Here is a 20,528-nt window from a genome sequence, read left to right as displayed (position 1 = left end):
CCAGCCATCCGGGACCTCCCCCAAACACCATGAGTTTTCAAAGACAATGGCCAATGGGTCTGCAATCACATCCACCAACTCCTTTAGCACTCCCAGATGCAACACATCCAGCTCCATGGACTTGTGCTTGTCCAACTTTTCTAAGTAGTCTCAAACCACTTCTTTCTCCACAGAGGGCTGGTCACCTCCTCCCCATGCTGTGCTGCCCAGTGCAGTAGTCTGGGAGCTGACCTTGTTCATGAAAACAGAGGCAAAAAAAGCATTGAGTACGTTAGCTTTTTCCACATCCTCTGTCAGTAGGTTGCATCCCTCATTCAGTAAGGGGCACACACTTTCCTTGACTTTCTTCTTGTTGCTAACATACCTGAAGAAAGCCTTCTTGTTACTGTTAACATCTCTTGCTAGCTGCAACTCCAGGTGTGATTTGGCCTTCCTGATTTCACTCCTGCATGCCTGAGCAATATTTTTATACTCCTCCCTGGTCATTTGTTCAATCTTCCACTTCTTGTAAGCTTCTTTTTTGTGTCTAAGATCAGCAAGGGTCACTGTTAAGCCAAGCTGGTCACCTTCCATATTTACTGTTCTTTCTACACATTGGCACGGTTTGTTCCTGTAACCTCAATAAGGATTCTTTAAAGTACAGCCAACTCTCCTGGACTCCTTTCCCCTCATGTTATTCTCCCAGGGGATGCTGCCCATCAGTTCCCTGAGTGAGTCAATGTCTGCTTTTCTGAAGTTCAGGATCCGTATTCTGCTGCTCTCCTTTCTTCCTTGTGTCAGGATCCTGAACTCGACCATCTCATGGTCACTGCCTCCCAGGTTCCCATCCACTTTTGCTTCCCCTTAGAACAATATATTTGGGAAGCATCCTCGTGATTCATTTGGGATGCTCTACACCATATTAAAACTATATAAAATACATTTAAAAGAAACAACAAAAGATTGTGCACTGAAAGCTTAACGAAATGGGTCTAAAATTCCAAGGGAAAAGGATGAAGTAGGGAGAGAGACGCATGCAAATATAAAGTCAAGTGTAAAGCTGTGCCAAAGCAAGCAGTATTATTAGCTGAACTTTCTCGTGTAAAGGTAATGTATATTTAAAAATATCTGATTCATATTTATGGTTATTATGGTTTAATTTTAGACTGTTCATGACACCATTAAGAAATCATCATGGGACAGATTGTCAGCTAGGGTAAATCAGAATAATTGTCTGAAATGGAGCTATGCCAGTTTACCTCAGTTGAAGAACTGGTCCTAGGTTTTGAACTGGTATTCTGTGAGCTGTTCTGCTAGTGTATTTAGTATGAGGGGATTCAAGTACAATATGTTTGATATTAAGTTGCATTTTATAGACAGTGATGAAATAAGCATTAGTCAATTATTTTCATGAGGCATTTGTTTCCTTGTGCTAGCTATTCATTTGACATATAGTAGGATTTGCATGTTCATTTCTCCTAGCAGGTCTCGTTTATTTAAACTGAACATTCATTCAGAACTGGTACATTTACTTCTATGGATCAGTTCTTCTGTTTGGAAACTAGGTGTCTTATCTATTTCTGCTCATTAAAGGATTCCACCTCTGTTCCTCATATTGAGTAGTACTCTTGAAATTAACAGGACTACTCAGTGATTGTAATATACAATATGAGTAGGATGGCAGAATCAGACATTTTGATTACTCTGGATGGGTACTGAATACATGCAGTTAGGCTTTCAGTGTTCATTTTCCCTTCCATTTGTATCTTAAAGCAGAAGAAAGAAATTGAACTAATGTAGTTACCGGTATATCAGTTAGACTGATCAAATACACCCATCTAGTTAGAATTTCTGCTTCCTAATAGGGATTATGAAGTAGAAGAAATATTTATTAGACTGATTTTCAAAACAACACTTTGGAGTTATGGATTGTGAAGAAAATTCTGAACAAACATTTAAAAATGAAATGAACAAAAGAATCACATGCAGGCTAGATTAAGATCAGCATACTTGACCTTCAAAGAAGTCAATCTAAGCCATGCTTGAATGCTTTACAGAACAAAATAGTTAGGAGAAATACATAATTGCTGAAAATTTATATATACCATCTCTCCACAGTTAATAGTATGCCACCTATGGTCCTGACACCACAATGAACTCCACAAGGGTAGACCCTTGATTTAAAACAGGGTTCTGCATAGGTGCAGGACTCCATCACCACAGATCTTATGCAGGATCAGGGCCTTTACTACAATTAATACACAGAATAATATAAACATACCAAAATAGTTAATATTAAAAGGGCATACTTATTTGAAAATGGATTGCTCTAAAAACTATATATATTAGGATTTTTTTAGACCCTGTTCAACTTGAAATGTGACTTATCCATTTCTTACAAGTCCATTGCAAGAACATTTTCAGAAGAATAATGGATGAAATCCTGTCTTTATTTAAGTCAGGGACTCCACTGAAGTCAATGGGGCTAGGATTTCAACCTAGTCTGTAAAATGATTTCCTTTATATTATACAGGAACATGTTTTCGAATGAACTAAGGTTCATATTTTCAAGTGCTAAACACTCACAACTGGGCCCAGATAGGCACCTAAATAAGAACTATATTTTCTGAAATACTCAGTACTCAAGAGCTCTCTTATGGCACTTATGGACCGATTTCAAAAACCGATCAGAACCCAGTGTGTTAAATTCTTTTGAAAATCTGTTCCCAAATCTGGTTGCTGAGCTCTTTTGAAACTGGCCCTTAAGACCAATTTCCAGAACCTGTATTCACAAAGAATAAATATGGCACTACTGCCAAACAAGATACTACTCAGTAGGTGAAATCCTCAGCCCAAATAGAGCTAATAACAAAACTCCCATTGAATTCAAGATGTCCATCATTTCACCTAATGTGCACAGCATTGGCAGAATCGGGCCCTTGAGAGAAAGTAGGGCTAGCTATCTGAAGAGCTGGAATACATAAGGTACATTAAATGAGCACTCAAGGCAGTGTTAGGAAAACAGATCTGCTTTCCTGTCCCTGGCACCTCACAGCCACATAGGAGGTACAGTTTAATAGTTAAAAGGAGTTGCAGCTGCCTATGTATTGCATTATGAGCACTAATGTCCTAATGCCAAGCATTAGCAATTTACATCTCACCCAGGGAAACCTACTGTAGAAGGTAGAATTCTTAACTGCAGTCATTTTTCCCTTTCTCTCTTCCGGTATCAGCACTGGGAAGGCCTGGATTAGACTCATGCCTGAAAGAAACTTTGATTATATGAAACATTTATAATATTGATTGCAGAACATAAAAAACCTACTGGTTTGTAGGAAACTATATGGAGGAGCCTGAGCCAAAGCTTACACTGAAATGACTCTGTGATGGGTCTCTGTTGGGGTGCCACCTGGAACTGGGGTACCACTGAGCCCCCTGACCCACCAGCCTGGGCTCACTTTACACTGTACTGCTGTGACCAGGCTCCAGCCTGCACTTTATTAGCACAGATATCATCTGTATGTAACTGCAGCTAGATGTGATCAGCTCTGCATGGGGAGGCACAACTAAGGCACCACCCAGTTCCTAAGGGATGCACCGCCTTTCTGGAGTGTAAACCCAAAATTATATGGTTTTGTACTGCACAGAGGACTGTACAGCATAGGTCATGAAATTCATCCCCCTCCCTCAGTTTGGAGAGGAAATATACAACAACTTTCTTCCCTGAGTTATGATTTACACACACACAGGTTTTAGACAAAGCAAAAAAACAAAAGATATCACTTAAAATCTAGGGATAGCAAACAGATCAAAGCAGATTACCTAGCAAATATACAAAACACGCAAACTAGGCTCAATATACCACAGTGATATGAATAGCAAATTCTCACCCTAAATGATGATGCAATGAGGCTGCAGGCTCGTAAGGGGCAAGCTGCACTAACTTACAGCTTGGAATCTCCAGGTGTTTCATTCACAGGCTAAAAAAATCCCTTTAGCCTGGGTCCAGAATTTCCCCCAGTTCAGTCTTTGTTCCTCAGGTGTTTCCAGGAGTCTCTCTGGCCGGGAAGTCAGTGAAGAACCATGATGAAACCCCTTCCAAAGCTTGGTTCCCACATCAGTCAGTCAGTGGAAAAACACTGGTATCCCAAGATGGAGTCCAGCATCAGGTGACCTGGTCACATGTGTCTGTAGTATCATAGCAGCCATGAGTCAGAGGCTGTTTGTAGCATCTTCAGAAAGGCTCTTGGGTGGGAAATAAGCTTAGCGTTAAGGCCTATTGTTTTCCCTAATGATCCACTGACTTGATTGGGCCCTTCCCAGCTAGCCATCTAGACCAGCATTTCCGAGCAAATGCGGTTATATCGTAGCGCTTGGCTGTAGACAATGGATCGAGTGGTATGATCTGGATGAAAGCTAGAGGCATGTAGGTAGGAATAGCAGTCAGTAGGTTTCCGATATAGGGTGGTGTTTATGTGACCATCGCTTATTAGCACCGTAGTGTCCAGGAAGTGGATCTCTTGTGTGGACTGGTCCAGGCTGAGGTTGATGGTGGGATGGAAATTGTTGAAATCATGGTGGAATTCCTCAAGAGCTTCTTTTCCATGGGTCCAGATGGTGAAGATGTCATCAATGTAGCGCAAGTAGAGTAGGGGCATTAGGGGACGAGAGCTGAGGAAGCGTTGTTCTAAGTCAGCCATAAAAATGTTGGCATACTGTGGGGCCATGCGGGTACCCATCGCAGTGCCGCTGATTTGAAGGTATACATTGTCCCCAAATGTGAAATAGTTATGGGTCAGGACAAAGTCAAAGTTCAGCCACCAGGTTAGCCGTGACAGTATCGGGGATACTGTTCCTGACGGCTTGTAGTCCATCTTTGTGTGGAATGTTGGTGTAGAGGGCTTCTACATCCATAGTGGCTAGGATGGTGTTTTTAGGAAGATCACCAATGGACTGTAGTTTCCTCAGGAAGTCAGTGGTGTCTCGAAGATAGCTGGGAGCGCTGGTAACGAAGGGCCTGAGGAGGGAGTCTACATAGCCAGACAATCCTGCTGTCAGGGTGCCAATGCCTGAGATGATGGGGTGTCCAGGATTTCCAGGTTTATGGATCTTGAGTAGCAGATAGAATACCCCAGGTCGGGGCTCCAGGGGTATGTCTGTGCGGATTTGTTCTTGTGCTTTTTCAGGGAGTTTCTTGAGCAAATGGTGTAGTTTCTTTTGGTAACTCTCAGTGGGATCAGAGGGTAATGGCTTGTAGAAAGTGGTGTTGGAGAGCTGAATGAATGGACACAAATCAGACGTCAAGAATTATAACATTCAAAAACCAGTTGGAGAACACTTCAATCTCTCTGGTCACTCAATCACAGACCTAAGAGTGGCTATACTTCAACAAAAAAGCTTCAAAAACAGACTCCAACGAGAGACTGCTGAATTGGAATTAATTTGCAAACTGGATACAATTAATTTAGGCTTGAATAGAGACTGGGAATGGATGAGTCATTACACAAAGTAAAACTATTTCCCCATGGTATTTCTCCCTCCCACCCCAGCCCCCACTGTTCCTCTGATATTCTTGTTAACTGCTGGAATTAGCCTACCTTGCTTGTCACCATGAAAGGTTTTCCTCCTTCCCCCCCCCGGCTGCTGGTGATGGCTTATCTTAAGTGATCACTCTCCTTACAGTGTGTATGCTAAACCCATTGTTTCATGTTCTCTGTGTGTGTATATAAATCTCCCCTCTGTTTTTTCCACCAAATGCATCCGATGAAGTGAGCTGTAGCTCACGAAAGCTTATGCTCTAATAAATTTGTTAGTCTCTAAGGTGCCACAAGTACTCCTTTTCTTTTTTAGAGATATTATTATATGATTGTGAGGAATATGGGTCAAAAGTGCAGAATTGTACGCAAGATCCAACATCTTATGATAATGCCATCTTTTCTAAATCTAGTTCAGTATGTTATCTGTTCATAGCCAGAGAGCTCACCAAGTTTATGTTGTGCATTTTACATGCTCATAGCCATACTTCTGCCACGTTACGTTATGTATAGTCGACTATGACAATTTTATATATATGTAGATTTTTGATGCGGTGATATATATGTAGTCCTCAAATGAAATAGAAATTACTTCACCAGAAATATTTTCAGGAAACCCTTTAACACGGGAAATAACTGCAGTCTTCATTATATTACTGTCAAAAGGAATGACAAGATTCAGAATTTTCATTTGATTAGAGTCACACTTTTAAATTGCTGAATAAAAAAAATTAAGGGTACAGCACAAGTCTACAAAAGCAAGAATTAATTGTAAAAACTGAAATGTATCATCTTGATCAGTTAAATAGAAAAGCATTAATTGGCACCCTGTTGGGCATGGGTTTGAAAGGATTCTCTGTAGATTACATACATTTCCTTGCATTAATCTGTGTCATAACCCTCATGCTGTCTTTACTTGGATGAATCAGCGTGAGTTTCCAGTTTGCTAAAAATTTACACAATTTTTCTGAAGCCCAAGGGAATAGTTAGTAGTATGTGCGGTATTCTCAGATTCTGGAAACAAACTTGTAAATACCTTTTCTTAATTATTATTGTTGCAAATTCGGGGTCAGGAGGATTAGATTATGTACTATCTTGTGGATTCCAGAATACATTGCACAAAGTGAATTGTTGGGCAACTTGCTTCCACATGAGCAAGTCCTGTTAATTACTCCATTATTTTATCTTTGTATTTTAATGATTTTTTCTTATAAGCATGAGTATCAGCTTATATTGTATAATACTGAAGACAAGAATTACTGCATTAATCACGTACGTCCCCTCTTTGCATTCTAGTCTAGTTAGACGTTTCCGATCCTTTAAATAATTTTCATGACATTCCTGTCTTATTTTCATTAAAGAGTTTGGGAGTTCTGCCTACTTTTTCCTGAAGGATAAATCTTTTATAAATATCTATTAAAGGTTTAACACATACATCAAATATATGATATACTAAAAAGACAGACTGGGTTTGCTGGTTTATCGTTGACAAATTACCTGGAAGCATGCTCTTAACTTTTATCCCTGAATCAGTGTTGATGCTAATAATGAAACTTATTCAACGTCCTACAAGTATCTACGTTAGTTTTAGTAATGACATATCACTCCCACAACTGATACATTTCTGAGTCTGGTTTACCCCAAACATAATCCCATGTTTATTTTATTTTAGATCCTTCATTTTTTTCCAAATCATTTCTATATTCAATAGAGCATACCTGCAAATTGAATCTAAACCTCCCTCAGTGCGGAAGGATATGTTTGTTCATTACTAATACACCTGTTATTGTAATTTATGGACATATTGTAGGCCTGGCTTGACATAAGTAACTTGCCTCATTTCTTAGTGGGCATGACTGGGAAGGTGAATTGAAGGTTAACAAGCAGTATACTGAGTCCAGATGTCTGTGCTAGCTAAAATAAGCAGGAATACCCTGGTCCTAGTCCATTAACTGTGCTCCCTACCTGGTGAGTGTCCAATAGACAAATCTTGCTTCACCATCACCTATCTACTAAATCCCACTTAAGGTTTGGGGTCAGTGGGTAGGGTAGTCCCAGAACCCCATGCGGGCATACCTGTCTCCAGTCCCTTGAGAAGTATTGCCTGATCTTGTCCTGAGGGTGAACAACCTAAGCCATTTATGATGACTTCAGCTTTATTTAGTAGCAAGATTGAACTTTGGAGAGGTCCCTTCTCTCAGTTCTGCTCTTGTCCTCTGTGGCTCCAATAAAGAGCCCTCATTGCATTGCACCCTGTGACTAGGTGCTAGGCAGGAACACCAGAGCCAGCCTTCTGTCTTGCCAGCTCCAATTAAGGGAGGTAGAGTGGAGCTGCCTAGAGAAACCTGCACCTGACTGGCAAAGAGGAAACAGCTGCCAGCCTAATTACCCTAGAGTTGCATAAAAGCCTCAGGAGGAAAGAAGCCAAGGAGGTAGACAGAAAAGGGGGAAGCCAAAGATTAGAAGGCAAGTAGTAACTCTTCCTTCCTGGTTGCAGAACTGAGACATCCTTAAAGCTGAAACCCCCTGGCTGTATAAGATGAGAAGGTGGTGGGATGTATGCTGTAAATAAACTGCACTACTGATTGCTAAGCCAGGTATTCTCAGAGTGGTTTTTGGAGCAGACACAGGACCAAGGGAGGCCTTACTATGCACCCCATCAAGGAGACCCCTCTCCCTCACCTCACAGTGGCCTCAAGCTGTATGCAGTCACTGTTAAGACCACACTACACTGCAGGACCTTCAGGGGAAGGGAACTAGTACCATATAGGACCCTTGAACAGAATCCTTACCATTAGGAGAGGGGGAAGTGCTACTTGCCACAAGTTAGGAGCCCCTTCTTCCCCAGTTCAGTTCCACTACAACAACTCTGAATTAGTATATAAATTATGATTCCCCCAAAGTATCACTGGAGGAATTCTGGATAGAAAGCTTATGCAAATGAATCTGTGTAGCTATATTTCTTTCTCTTCCCTGTTGGTTGTGGAGGAGAGAACAACTTCCCCTCAGGAGCTTCTGTTTATCTGGAGTGCTGGTGAAATAGCTTATATTGATGTTACAACTCTATGGCCATTCTTTACCCTGCTCTGCATGAGGGGAATGAGTTCAAAGGAGGTCCTTACATTCAAGAGTTTCAAGCCATGGGCCTTTGACAGTTCTTAGTGGCTCTTCCCTGGGGATGGGTGGAGGGAATACCACCACTGCGTTATCTATGCAACACAAGCCCCACTTCCCTGCTATTTGAAAGGGGGGCCCTTCCCTTTGTGGGCCTTACGTCTATTCAGCTGTGGGGGATCAAAATAAAGTCTCAAACCTCCATACCTTTGGGGATACTCCCTCCCTATGGTTACAGCAAAGCATGGATGTGGCGCATTTACAGTTCTGCCAAAAATCTAGCTGCAACGTAATAGATTTGGGGAAAACACTTTGGCTGAGTCTAAGACTGGCTCAGCCTGTTTGTCTTATCCTGGGAGTCCACTGTTCTCTCCCCAGGGTTGGAGTGGAGTGAAGGTCTTCTGCCAAGGAGTTCCTTCCATGGCTTCAGGAGTCGCTCCTTCAGGCCACTGCTTATGGCCATCCTGCTCCTTCCCACCCCCGCTGACTACAGTTTCCTCCCTTTTAAAGTCATCTTCTCTTCTTCCCCATGGATCATGATTAACAGGGCTAACCCTACTGCCAGGGCCTCTGGCCCCTTCCTCATCCATGCAAGGTCTATACTGCCCCTCCCCACATATGTCAGGCTTACTATAATGAAAATAATGTATCACCCAAAGACCCCAACCGGGATCAGAATCCCCATTGTGGCAGTTGTATCACAAATAGACAGATCCTGCTTTATAGTATTTATGGTGTACCTTACATGAAAATAAACATAATCAAAAGCCCAGCATTCAACAGCTTTACAAAATTAAGTGTTTGGATATAGTTCAGACATAAAAGTAACCCAACTTTAGAGGTGGGTTAATGATATTGGTTATGAATTTAGCCTCTTTGTGGTTAGTAAATGATTTGCAAACTGATCTGGATTTCAGGAAATATAAATTACTGTACATTAAACAGTCACTGAATAACATTGAATAATTTTCAACTACAGGTTTTGTTGGCAAATTGTTCCCTAGGAGTAGTAGTTATCCATTACTCATTGTGTGTGACTGGCCAAATTACATATGCCCCAGTTTAATAAAGCACAAGCATTTTGCTTGAGTTGGGGCAACAGTGCAAGTTTCACTTCCTGTTGGGATGAAGTTTTAAAATAAGACACTAAATGACATTTCAAAACTAGTGTGTGTTTATGCTTTCAGAACCTGTGGATATTTTCATGAATAGTTCATAGCTAACCTATAATGAACACTATGACCTCATGAATTATAGCAAAACACACAAATATTGTGAATGAGTTGTTTTACTATTTAATCAGCTATTGTCGTCTTGTGTGCCAGTACAGGATTGTTCCACAGAGCACATTTTTCTAGTGCTATTTTTCAGTCCAGTTTTAGATGGCTGATGCATCAGGGATACCATTACCTTACACTGTTCCACAGCATACTTAATGACTATTTAATTCAATTCCATCTAGTTACTGTATACTCTTTGGTCCAACCCTCTGATGTATGACAGTATGTGAAGGATTCAGATTCAAATATTGCTTTAGCAGTGGTTATAAACAAGGCTCTGCCATCCCTGTCTATGCTGGGTTGCTTTTTGCATGTCCTCTATGTTTAAGTCCCATATGATTTCCTTCTCTAAGTGCTGTTCAACTGAAGGATTCTTTTGGTCAACGCTTTGTGGGTTCTTTGAGTTGCTGAGTGGTATGCCTGCCATGGCACAGGCTCTGGCTATGTTCTGAATGTCCCAGATATTTCCATTCTCTTGGGATAATTTTGAAGATAAAGCAGTTATTGAGGTCTGACAGGGCATTTGCTTAAATTCACACCATTTAAGACCTAGTCTTTTCCTGCTTTTGAAGGCATTTAGACTTCTGTTTGTACTTTTGATGGATTTCCAGTTTTCACATCCATAGGTGAAGACGGAAATAATGTTTGAGTGAAAGTTTTGTCTTGAAGGGTAATTCTATACTGCATGAAGACCCATGGCATGGCTGCAAATGGTCCAGGTCAGCACACTTGGGCCTGCAGGGCTCAGGCTGTGGATCTATAAAATAGCCATGTAGATGTGTGGGCTTGGGCTGGAGACTGATTTGACACCCCACAAAGAGGAAGGATCTCAGAGCCTGAATTCCAGCCTGAGGCCAAATTCTACAAACTGATTTTATAGCCCTGCAGCCTGAATCAATGGACTCTGGCTGAGACTCAGAACCATGTTTTGTTTTTTTAAAAAGTTGCACTGTAGACATACCTTAAGTTGATGATTTTCAATGACCAAATCTTGTTTGAGCTGGTGAATACAGGTGATGCCTTGCCAATTTGTGATCTTATTTACTTCTGAATATCCCCATTGGCTTGGGCACTACTGTCCAGGTATGTGACTTGACGCTCCTCTTGTGTCTTAATACTTCCCAGTTAGGGTAAATGTGCCAGTTAGTAAAACATCAACTCAAAGGTTTTTTCCAGCAGCCACTTAAGTGTCTTTGGCAATGTTGTCCATGTGTATTTCTTTTTGTTCTTCTCACTCTGCTTTACTATTCTTTATTTTATATTTTTTTTTCTTCCTAGAGATATTTGAGTTAGTTTTCTTTGGCTTTTTTCTTTAGACAGTTCCACTTCTGCTCACTTATCCAGACTTCATGTTTGCTTGACTGCAAGCAAACTACAGTTATTGCAGAAGCTATTACAGAGTCTGTTCATGCAGAAAGGAAAAATGACATTTGATTTTTTTTTTTTCACTTCTGGTATTACTTCTCTGCATGCTCCAATGTCCTGAAGAGTTTATCTACATTTCCTTCCAAAACAATGGTCAGTCTAGTTCCTGGAGACGGTCTGGAGAATTTCAAGTTATTTTATGGCTATCTGTGTGTTCCACCAATTATGGAACCTGATACCAGGCACAGCTATACCAGTCAATCACCATTCTGATTTTGGGAACCAAGACTGTGCCTGTCAATTGCTTTCTGCATTCCATTGTTATCCTCAACCTTGGCACTATTACTCCCTCCTTAGGTAGCAGATGTCCTAGTTGGAAATATTAGAGTTTGTAGGTAATTGAAGAACTGATCTTTCATCTCATTGTAGTTTTCTGTTGGAATGTAACCATGTGTATGTCATTGCCATGCTTTGTCTTTAACTACCTTAGGCTGTTAATTGGCTCCCAGACTAATTTTTTTTATTTTGGAAATCTTGATGCTACTCCCTCTGAGTAGTAGCTGCCATCTTTCTTTCCCAAATATGTTTCCATTTTTTCTCCCATGTGTACATGTTGGTTTATATCACCCTTCAACTACTAGTCTATACTTTTATCTAGTGATGCAGAGTCTTGAGAATAGAATCATAGAATCATAGAATATCAGGGTTGGAAGGGACCCCAGAAGGTCATCTAGTCCAACCCCCTGCTCAAAGCAGGACCAAGTCCCAGTTAAATCATCCCAGCCAGGGCTTTGTCAAGCCTGACCTTAAAAACCTCTAAGGAAGGAGATTCTACCACCTCCCTAGGTAACGCATTCCAGTGTTTCACCACCCTCTTAGTGAAAAAGTTTTTCCTAATATCCAATCTAAACCTCCCCCATTGCAACTTGAGACCATTACTCCTCGTTCTGTCATCTGCTACCATTGAGAACAGTCTAGAGCCATCCTCTTTGAAACCCCCTTTCAGGTAGTTGAAAGCAGCTATCAAATCCCCCCTCGTTCTTCTCTTCTGCAGACTAAACAATCCCAGCTCCCTCAGCCTCTCCTCATAAGTCATGTGCTCTAGACCCCTAATCATTTTTGTTGCCCTTCGCTGTACTCTTTCCAATTTATCCACATCCTTCCTGTAGTGTGGGGCCCAAAACTGGACACAGTACTCCAGATGAGGCCTCACCAGTGTCGAATAGAGGGGAACGATCACGTCCCTCGATCTGCTCGCTATGCCCCTACTTATACATCCCAAAATGCCATTGGCCTTCTTGGCAACAAGGGCACACTGCTGACTCATATCCAGCTTCTCGTCCACTGTCACCCCTAGGTCCTTTTCCGCAGAACTGCTGCCGAGCCATTCGGTCCCTAGTCTGTAGCGGTGAATTGGATTCTTCCATCCTAAGTGCAGGACCCTGCATTTATCCTTATTGAACCTCATTAGATTTCTTTTGGCCCAATCCTCCAATTTGTCTAGGTCCTTCTGTATCCTATCCCTCCCCTCCAGCGTATCTACCACTCCTCCCAGTTTAGTATCATCCGCAAATTTGCTGAGAGTGCAATCCACACCATCCTCCAGATCATTTATGAAGATATTGAACAAAACGGGCCCCAGGACCGACCCCTGGGGCACTCCACTTGACACCGGCTGCCAACTAGACATGGAGCCATTGATCACTACCCGTTGAGCCCGACAATCTAGCCAGCTTTCTACCCACCTTATAGTGCATTCATCCAGCCCATACTTCCTTAACTTGCTGACAAGAATGCTGTGGGAGACCGTGTCAAAAGCTTTGCTAAAGTCAAGGAACAATACATCCACTGCTTTCCCTTCATCCACAGAACCAGTAATCTCATCATAAAAGGCGATTAGATTAGTCAGACATGACCTTCCCTTGGTGAATCCATGCTGACTGTTCCTGATCACTTTCCTCTCCTCTAAGTGCTTCAGGATTGATTCTTTGAGGACCTGCTCCATGATTTTTCCAGGGACTGAGGTGAGGCTGACCGGCCTGTAGTTCCCAGGATCCTCCTTCTTCCCTTTTTTAAAGATGGGCACTACATTAGCCTTTTTCCAGTCATCCGGGACTTCCCCCGTTCGCCACGAGTTTTCAAAGATAATGGCCAAGGGCTCTGCAATCACAGCCGCCAATTCCTTCAGCACTCTCGGATGCAATTCGTCCGGCCCCATGGACTTGTGCACGTCCAGCTTTTCTAAATAGTCCCTAACCACCTCTATCTCTACAGAGGGCTGGCCATCTCTTCCCCGTTTTGTGTTGCCCAGCACAGCAGTCTGGGAGCTGACCTTGTTAGTGAAAACAGAGGCAAAAAAAGCATTGAGTACATTAGCTTTTTCCACATCCTCTGTCACTAGCTTGCCTCCCTCATTCAGTAAGGGGCCCACACTTTCCTTGGCTTTCTTCTTGTTGCCAACATACCTGAAGAAACCCTTCTTGTTACTCTTGACATCTCTTGCTAGCTGCAGCTCCAGGTGCGATTTGGCCCTCCTGATATCTTTCCTACATGCCCGAGCAATATTTTTATACTCTTCCCTGGTCATATGTCCAACCTTCCACTTCTTGTAAGCTTCTTTTTTATGTTTAAGATCCGCTAGGATTTCACCATTAAGCCAAGCTGGTCGCCTGCCATATTTACTATTCTTTCGACTCATCGGGATGGTTTGTCCCTGTAACCTCAACAGGGATTCCTTGAAATACAGCCAGCTCTCCTGGACTCCCTTCCCTTTCATGTTAGTCCCCCAGGGGATCCTGGCCATCTGTTCCCTGAGGGAGTCAAAGTCTGCTTTCCTGAAGTCCAGGGTCCGTATCCTGCTGCTTACCTTTCTTCCCTGCGTCAGGATCCTGAACTCAACCAACTCATGGTCACTGCCTCCCAGATTCCCATCCACTTTTGCTTCCCCCACTAATTCTACCCGGTTTGTGAGCAGCAGGTCAAGAAAAGCGCTCCCCCTAGTTGGCTCCCCTAGCACTTGCACCAGGAAATTGTCCCCTACGCTTTCCAAAAACTTCCTGGATTGTCTATGCACCGCTGTATTGCTCTCCCAGCAGATATCAGGAAAATTAAAGTCACCCATGAGAATCAGGGCATGCGATCTAGTAGCTTCCGTGAGTTGCCGGAAGAAAGCCTCATCCACCTCATCCCCCTGGTCCGGTGGTCTATAGCAGACTCCCACCATGACATCACTCTTGTTGCACACACTTCTAAACTTAATCCAGAGACACTCAGGTTTTTCCACAGTTTCGTACCGGAGCTCTGAGCAGTCATACTGCTCCCTTACATACAGTGCTACTCCCCCACCTTTTCTGCCCTGCCTGTCCTTCCTGAACAGTTTATAACCATCCATGACTGTACTCCAGTCATGTGAGTTATCCCACCAAGTCTCTGTTATTCCAATCACGTCATAATTCCTTGACATCACCAGGACCTCCAGTTCTCCCTGCTTGTTTCCAAGGCTTTGTGCATTTGTATATAAGCACTTGAGATAACCTGTTGATCGCCCCTCATTCCCAGTATGAGGCAGGAGCCCTCCCCTCACAGACCTTCCTGCCTGTGCTTCCTCCCGGTATCCCGCTTTCCCACTTACCTCAGGGCTTTGGTCTCCTTCCCCCGGTGAACCTAGTTTAAAGCCCTCCTCACTAGGTTAGCCAGCCTGCTGGCAAAGATGTTCTTCCCTCTCTTCGTAAGATGGAGCCCGTCTCTGCCCAGCACTCCTCCTTCATGGAACACCATCCCATGGTCAAAGAATCCAAAGCCTTCTCTCCGACACCACCTGCGTAGCCATTCGTTGACCTCCACGATTCGACGGTCCCTACCCAGGCCTTTTCCTTCCACGGGGAGGATGGACGAGAACACCACTTGCGCCTCCAACTCCTTTATCCTTCTTCCCAGAGCCACGTAGTCCGCAGTGATCCGCTCAAGGTCATTCTTGGCAGTATCATTGGTGCCCACGTGGAGAAGCAGGAAGGGGTAGCGATCCGAGGGCTTGATGAGTCTCGGCAGTCTCTCCGTCACATCACGAATCTTAGCCCCTGGCAAGCAGCAGACTTCTCGGTTTTCCCGGTCAGGGCGGCAGATAGATGACTCAGTCCCCCGGAGGAGAGAGTCCCCGACCACCACCACCCGCCTTCTCCTCTTGGGAGTGGTGGTCGTGGAACCCCCAACCTCAGGACATCGCATCTCATGCCTCCCAACCAGCGGAGTCTCCTTCTGCTTTCTCCCCCCAGACATATCATCTGGTCCACTCTCCGCATTGGTACCTGTGGAGAGAACATGAAAGCGGTTAGTTACCTGTGTCTGTGTTACTGGAACCCGGACATTCCGCTTACCTCTTCTGGAGGTCACACGTTGCCAAGCTTCTTCACTGGCCTCTTGGCTCCTCTGTGCAACCTGCTCTACATCTTTAGAGCTTTGTGCCCCTAGAAGGCTATCCTGAGTTTGGTCCAGAAAATCCTCAGTCTCTCGTATACAACGCAGGGTCGTTACCTGTTGCTCCAGACCTTCAATCTTCTCTTCCAATATGGAGACCAGCTTGCACTTTGTACAGACAAAGTCGCTTCTGTCCTGTGGAAGAAAGACAAACATGGCACATCCAGTGCAGGTCACAACAGCTGAATCCCCCCCTTCCATATCACCTACCTACTATGAGCTTCCTCAGAGACGTTGGCAAGATGTAAGCCTCACTGGGCTCACTCCAGGCGAACTCCCAGGCAAACTCCTGCTGTGAGCTGCTCTGCTGTCCCCGCTGCTCAGCTGGTTCGCGAGGCTCTGGCTATTTTTAAACAGCCAGGCTTCCCTGACGCAAACACACAGACACCCTAATGCCCGCCCCCTGCAGGCTAGCAGCCAATCAGACACTCACTCAGGCTCCCTCCCAGCAAACACACGCTCGGATACTTCCTCAGCAAGCAAACACACACACTCGGATACTTACCAGTCCCAGGCAAACTCCTGCTGTGAGCTGCTCTGCTGTCCCCGCTGCTCCGCTGGTTCGCTGCCGCTCAGCTGGTTCGCGAGTCTCTGGCTATTTTTAAACAGCCAGGCTTCCCTGACGCAAACACACAGACACCCTAGTTAGTTAGTTAGTTAGTTAGTTAGTCTTGGATTTAAAAAGTTATAATACACCCCCTTTTTCCACAGTTTGGGAAATGTTTTAATCCAGATTCAGATAGTGTTTCAGAACTAGCTTTACTTTAAAGTTTAATTTTGGATAGGTTCACTTGAGCGCCTACAAGTTTGTCTGCATAGTGCTTTGAATGTGTTAAGGATTAAGTATTACCAAACTTATTGGAGGGTCCCTATTAAGAAGACACTGTCTACCACTGTTGGCCATTTTTATGTCACAGCCACATCCAATTGGCTCCCGCTGGAGCTATGTTGGGATCACTGTGTACATTTTAAAAGGAAAGCCATTTGAGCAGGACCCCATTTAGCCCAGAGGCTGAGATTTCTTGAAGTTTATGGCATAGAACACATTTACTGACTATAAATTAATCCTGGAGGTTATATCACAGAAGGCACCGAACACATGAACTGGGAGGGTTGACACAATACATTTAAATTTGGTGCTTTAGAGTTTCTCCAATATACTTCCAAGAAACTTAATGAAAAAAAGTTAGAGAATTCCTTATTCCATTTCCATCTGGGCCTTCTTTATATCTACCTATAAATTAAACATATCTATGGCAGACAAAATGAAATATTAATCTAGCACATCCTTTGTTTTATACTAGACCTTTAAAATATTGCCACATTTGCCTGACTGACCTTGCTTAAGTTACAGCTAAAATGACAAAATCTCAGGGGAAGTTGTTACTAATGGTAGAGGGACATATAGTGAACAAAATTGTAAATTTCAGGTTAGGTAAGATTGAGTAAACATTATTGGATAAAAAGAATTAAGTGAAGCATGACTTAGAAATAGGAGTGAGTCAGTACAATAGTGATGCCTTATCCTTATGTAAGGCTGTCAAGATGCCTGGCAAAGAGTATAACTCAACTTGGCATTCTAAGCCCTATAACCTGTGGACATGTTGTACAGCTTCTTCCAGAAAATGGATCAGAGTAATGAATTCCCTGGAGAAGGGGACAGAATAGAAGATAGCCAACACCTTTTTATTCACACCTCTATCTTAAACAACAAAAACAAACAAAAAACCCCCACACTTTTCCTTTCAGACTGACATTTCACATGCTTGCTGCAAACTCGTATTAATTCTGCTAGCAAGTTTGAGGCAAAATTCATTTAGCTGTTTGAATGATGAGCATGAACAATATATGCTGTACTTTTGAAAAATTGTACTGAGTTTTAATTTAAGATCAAATAACTCCGGGGGGGGGGGGGGAAATTAGACTCATATCCATAGCCCTTAGTGAGAAGCATGACCCCCTTTGCTAAATTTGGGGAAAAAAACAAAACCACATAAAAGTTGAAAGTTACATCTACATGAATGTACTTTGTAACTTTTAATACAACCCACAATATAGGCTATGGTGACCAGATGTCCTGATTTTATAGGGACAGTCCCGATTTTTGGGTATTTTTCTTATATAGGCTCCTATTTACCTCCCGCCCCTCCCCGTCCCTATTTTTCACACTTGCTATCTGCTCATCCTAAATACAGACAGGGCTGTGTTTAGTTCAGAACATAACAGAGTTTACAGTTCAGTTTCAGCAATGCATTGACTAACAAATTTATAATATGAAGATTCCTGGCACATGTACCAGGTGAGAGGCTTTAGAGTAGCAGCCATGTTAGTCTGTATTCGCAAAAAGAAAAGGAGTACTTGTGGCACCTTAGAGACTAACAAATTTATTAGAGCATAAGCTTTCGTGAGCTACAGCTCACTTCATCGGATGCATTTGGTGGAAAAAACAGAGGAGAGATTTATATACACACACACACAGAGAACATGAAACAATGGGTTTATCATACACACTGTAAGGAGAGTGATCACTTAAGATAAGCCATCAACAGCAGCGGGGGGGGAAAAGGAGGAAAACCTTTCATGGTGACAAGCAGGTAGGCTAATTCCAGCAGTTAACAAGAATATCAGAGGAACAGTGGGGGTTGGGGTGGGAGGGAGAAATACCATGGGGAAATAGTTTTACTTTGTGTAATGACTCATCCATTCCCAATCTCTATTCAAACCTAAGTTAATTGTATCCAGTTTGCAAATTAATTCCAATTCAGCAGTCTCTCGTTGGAGTCTGTTTTTGAAGCTTTTTTGTTGAAGGATAGCCACTCTAAGATTTGTGATCGAGTGACCAGAGAGATTGAAGTGTTCTCCAACTGGTTTTTGAATGTTATAGTTCTTGACATCTGATTTGTGTCCATTCATTCTTTTACGTAGAGACTGTCCAGTTTGGCCAATGTACATGGCAGAGGGGCATTGCTGGCACATGATGGCATATATCACATTGGTAGATGCGCAGGTGAACGAGCCTCTGATAGTGTGGCTGATGTGATTAGGACCTATGATGGTATCCCCTGAATAAATATGTGGACAGAGTTGGCAACGGGCTTTGTTGCAAGGATAGGTTCCTGGGTTAAAAGAAAAGGAGTACTTGTGGCACCTTAGAGACTAACAAATTTATTACAGCATAAGCTTTCGTGAGCTACAGCTCACTTAGTGGTTCTGTTGTGTGGTGTGTGGTTGCTGGTGAGTATTTGCTTCAGATTGGGGGGCTGTCTGTAAGCAAGGACTGGTCTGTCTCCCAAGATCTGTGAGAGTGATGGGTCATCCTTCAGGATAGGTTGTAGATCCTTGATGATGTGTTGGAGAGGTTTTAGTTGGGGGCTGAAGGTGATGGCTAGTGGTGTTCTGTTGTTTTCTTTGTTGGGCCTGTCCTGTAGTAGGTGACTTCTGGGTACTCTTCTGGCTCTGTCAATCTGTTTCTTCACTTCAGCAGGTGGGTATTGTAGTTGTAGGAATGCATGATAGAGATCTTGTAGGTGTTTGTCTCTATCTGAGGGGTTGGAGCAAATGCGGTTATATCGTAGCGCTTGGCTGTAGACAATGGATCGAGTGGTATGATCTGGATGAAAGCTAGAGGCATGTAGGTAGGAATAGCAGTCAGTAGGTTTCCGATATAGGGTGGTGTTTATGTGACCATCGCTTATTAGCACCGTAGTGTCCAGGAAGTGGATCTCTTGTGTGGACTGGTCCAGGCTGAGGTTGATGGTGGGATGGAAATTGTTGAAATCATGGTGGAATTCCTCAAGAGCTTCTTTTCCATGGGTCCAGATGATGAAGATGTCATCAATGTAGCGCAAGTAGAGTAGGGGCATTAGGGGACGAGAGCTGAGGAAGCGTTGTTCTAAGTCAGCCATAAAAATGTTGGCATACCCAGAAGTCACCTACTACAGGACAGGCCCAACAAAGAAAACAACAGAACGCCACTAGCCATCACCTTCAGCCCCCAACTAAAACCTCTCCAACGCATCATCACGGATCTACAACCTATCCTGAAGGACGAGCCATCACTCTCACAGATCTTGGGAGACAGACCAGTCCTTGCTTACAGACAGCCCCCCAATCTGAAGTAAATACTCACCAGCAACCACACACCACACAACAGAACCACTAACCCAGGAACCTATCCTTGCAACAAAGCCCGTTGCCAACTCTGTCCACATATCTATTCAGGGGACACCATCATAGGGCCTAATCACATCAGCCACACTATCAGAGGCTCGTTCACCTGCGCATCTACCAATGTGATATATGCCATCATGTGCCAGCAATGCCCCTCTGCCATGTACATTGGCCAAACTGGACAGTCTCTACGTAAAAGAATGAATGGACACAAATCAGACGTCAAGAATTATAACATTCAAAAACCAGTTGGAGAACACTTCAATCTCTCTGGTCACTCGATCACAAATCTTAGAGTGGCTATCCTTCAACAAAAAAGCTTCAAAAACAGACTCCAACGAGAGACTGCTGAATTGGAATTAATTTGCAAACTGGATACAATTAACTTAGGCTTGAATAGAGACTGGGAATGGATGAGTCATTACACAAAGTAAAACTATTTCCCCATGGTATTTCTCCCTCCCACCCCACCCCCCACTGTTCCTCTGATATTCTTGTTAACTGCTGGAATTAGCCTACCTGCTTGTCACCATGAAAGGTTTTCCTCCTTTCCCCCCCCTGCTGCTGGTGATGGCTTATCTTAAGTGATCACTCTCCTTACAGTGTGTATGAT

The sequence above is a fragment of the Dermochelys coriacea genome, chromosome 1 (genome assembly GCF_009764565.3).
Source record: "Dermochelys coriacea isolate rDerCor1 chromosome 1, rDerCor1.pri.v4, whole genome shotgun sequence".
NCBI classification, from domain to species: Eukaryota; Metazoa; Chordata; order Testudines; family Dermochelyidae; genus Dermochelys; species Dermochelys coriacea.
This window is presented reverse-complemented; position numbering follows the sequence as displayed.